The sequence below is a fragment of the Lucilia cuprina genome, chromosome 5 (genome assembly GCF_022045245.1).
Source record: "Lucilia cuprina isolate Lc7/37 chromosome 5, ASM2204524v1, whole genome shotgun sequence".
Lineage (NCBI taxonomy): Eukaryota > Metazoa > Arthropoda > Insecta > Diptera > Calliphoridae > Lucilia > Lucilia cuprina.
In genome coordinates, this window is record NC_060953.1 from 46,803,372 (window position 1) to 46,807,046 (window position 3,675).

The window sequence follows — 3,675 nt, forward strand, 5'->3', positions numbered from 1 at the left end:
GTCTATAGTCTAGTCTATAGTCTAGTCTATAGTCTAGTCTATAGTCTAGTCTATAGTCTAGTCTATAGTCTAGTCTATAGTCTATTCTATATTCTAGTCTATAGTCTATTCTATAGTCTAGTCTATAGTCTAGTCTATAGCCTGTATATGTCTAGTCTAAAGTCTAGTCTATAGTTTGATCTAAAGTCTAGTCCATAGACTATTTTATAGTCTAGTCTATAGTCTAGTTTATAGTCTAGTTTATAGTCTAGTCTATAGTCTAGTCTATAGTCTAGTCTATAGTCTAGTCTATAGTCTAGTCTATAGTCTAGTCTATAGTTAATAGTAAAGTATATTAGTTGTCTTGTTAAGTGAGGTCTACAGATGTGCAATTCGAGTAGGCTGACTGTTAAAAGTGTTGTCCTATTTTTGTACTGTTTAAAAAAGTTTTAAAGTTTAGTTGTTTTTCACTGTTACATCATTGTTGCTTAAACTATTTTTCACACAAAAAAAAATGTTATTTATTATAGAATCCAAATTGATAAACTACTTAAGGTAAAAAGTTTGTAAATTTTACAGAGATGTGCCAGAGCTAAGACAGAATTGTAAAGTTTGAATGTACTACTTTTGTTTTGTCGTTTAAGGTATCTAATATTGCTTTTATTCGGTTTAAAATTTTACACAAAATTTTAAGGTTTTCCGTTACCGGTTATAAAAACTCCCCAAAACAGAAAATATACACAATTGAGTAACTAGCAAATTTTAAAATAGTTTCGGTTTTTTTTTTCATTTCAACAAAACTTTAACGTCATTATGTCTAGACAGTAAATTCGCTATTTGTTGCAAAAATATTTTAACATTTAAAACTTTCCGATGGGCTTATGAGAGAAAACGGTCTAAATGTGTACATGTGACGAACTGCTAAATAAAATTTCGCACACTCATCGGCAGACAACAAATACAATAGACGCGAAAGGTGACAAAGCAAATTAAGAACTTTTATTCACAACTATTTAGGCAAAAAAAATATTAAAAGCAGACACGAAATCTATTATAATTTACCACAATGTACAAGCAGATTAATGGCGGGTTATGAGGAATAAATTTCTTTTCGATACAATGTGGTAATGTATTATTTTATTATATGGACTGAGATGACACGAATGGGATTTACATGTATCGAGATTACCAAGTTTAGCTAATCTAATCTTTCATTTAATGCTAATTAATGTTTCAAAGAAAATTGTATGCAGATTTTGTTTTAATTTCTATTTCATAAATAAAATTTTTACAATCGATTAAGTGCTAAATCGTATTTATGCAAAAGTATTTTTATTTTACTAAAATTTTTTTAAGCACTTAAACAACCACCCACTTAGATTTATAGATGATGCCAGTTATTTACCAGTTTGTGGGTGTTAAGAAACAGACAAGTTTGATAAAGTACTATTCTACTACCTCGTTATAGTTGTTCACACACCAAACACACAGACACACACATGCCCTGGCATTTAAAACTTCTTTAAATGAATTATTATGTGGATATCCTATCAGACTATGTCTGGAAGTATGCAGTCAGTCAGGTTTATAGACTAATACAGTGGTAGAGCCAAAGCAGACGATGTTATCATGTCTGGGAATATGAAACTGATACTAAATTTTAAATGAAAAGTGTTAATTTAAGTCTGAAATCAAACGCCTCTAAATGTTAATTTTATAACAATGTATTTATTTACATATTTAATCACATTCAAAGCTTGATTAATGTTAATGATTTGTTTAATTTGAAAATATATTTGTGGCAAAAAAAGCGAAATTCCAAGAATTTTAAATATACAAATTTCTTAATAATTTCAATAAATATATGACATCATAAATCATAAGTAAGATTTTTTTTGATTTCTAAATAAACTTCAAAAATTTCCAGGTCTGTTTAAAACTTTGCATATGCAACAAAAAGTGTCAATTTTACACATGAGTTTGCAACATATGAAAATGCTGTTAGAAAAAGAAGAGAAAAACCTTAAATTAAGAATAAGTAGAAAATGTTTAATCGGCGTTGGCTTGAATGCACTTTTTATGTAATTTACTATGTATTTTTAATTTTCTTATTGTTCAAAGTACAATAGACGTTAACGGGAAGAAATCAGGGTTTAAAACTAGTTTAGTATAAATGTTATGTTCAAAATTAGTTAAAAAGTTTTAATTAAAAGGAAATTTGAAAAATGAGTGCACTAACTAATTAATGAAGAACTCAAAAAGTAACTAACTAACTAACTAACTAACTAACTAAGTAACTAACTAACTAACTAACTAACTAACTAACTAACTAACTAACTAACTAACTAACTAACTAACTAACTAACTAACTAAATAACTAACTAACTAACTATCTAACTAACTAACTAACTATCTATCTATCTATCTATCTATCTATCTATCTATCTATCTATCTATCTATCTATCTATCTATCTATCTATCTATCTATCTATCTATCTATCTATCTATCTATCTATCTATACATTTCATTAAAGAAATCGAAAAATTCTGTTCTTTATAGAAAATTTTATAAAAATTCTAATTCCAATGAGAAAATTTTAAAAATTCTTTTTTTTATCAAAAAATTTTGAAAAAAAACTCTAGAAATTTTTCGAAAAAAGTTCAAAAATTTTTAATTTTTGGTGAACAATTTTGAAAAATGGTCTTTTAATAAAGAAAATTTAAATCAAGTACATAATAATCAACTTCAATATTTAAGAAATCTACCTTAAAAAAATAATTTAATTAAAGGTTACTAAAGGTGAATAAAAATAGTAAAACAACATTTTTATCAACAAATTAAGTTTCCTTCAATAACACATATTAGCGTTACCCATACGTATGAGTGATTAATCAATCACACATACATACATATGAAAATGTATTGCACATACGTATAGAAAATTAGCAAAAACTGTAACATTTCAATCGTTGTTCTATACCATTTTACGACTTTACTAACATACATTAAAAATCGGAAAATTAAAATTTTTCTCTATAATAACCTAATTTTTTTATTGTTCATTTATTGGACTTTGAATTGGGCAAGAAAACAACAAAAATATATACATATTTTTTCTTTTAATTATTAAACAGTATGCAATTGCAATTTTGTTTGAAGTTTGTGTCTGAAAAATGTAAATAAATTGTTTGCATTTGAATTTTTTGCACAATTAATTTCCAGCTGCAACACGAGCTTCATTCAAACACGTGCCTGCATATTTAAGTAAAATGAATTTTGTACCCCATGAATTTACGGGTGAGACGTGCCCGCCATGGTTGACATTTCCATTGATTTGTAACGAATTTGAACTGTCTGAAACCTATTTTTTGTGCTGTTGAATAAATTATCTATTTGCATGCAATTTTTAATTAGTCGAAGCCATTTAACAAGAAATAATGTAGGAAAAATTTTTCAACAGGTGTTTTTATAATAAAATTTTTTCTTTTAAATTTATTTAGATTTTTAAAGTGTGTTATAAATTAAAAAACAAAATTATATGCACATTAAAAGATTCAGTTCTAGTTTAGTTCTAGTTAAGTTCTATTTGAGTTCTAGTTCAGTTCTAGTTCATTTCTAGTTCAGTTCTAGTTCAGTTCTAGTTCAGTTCTAGTTCAGTTCTAGTTCAGTTCTAGTTCAGTTCTAGTTCAGTTCT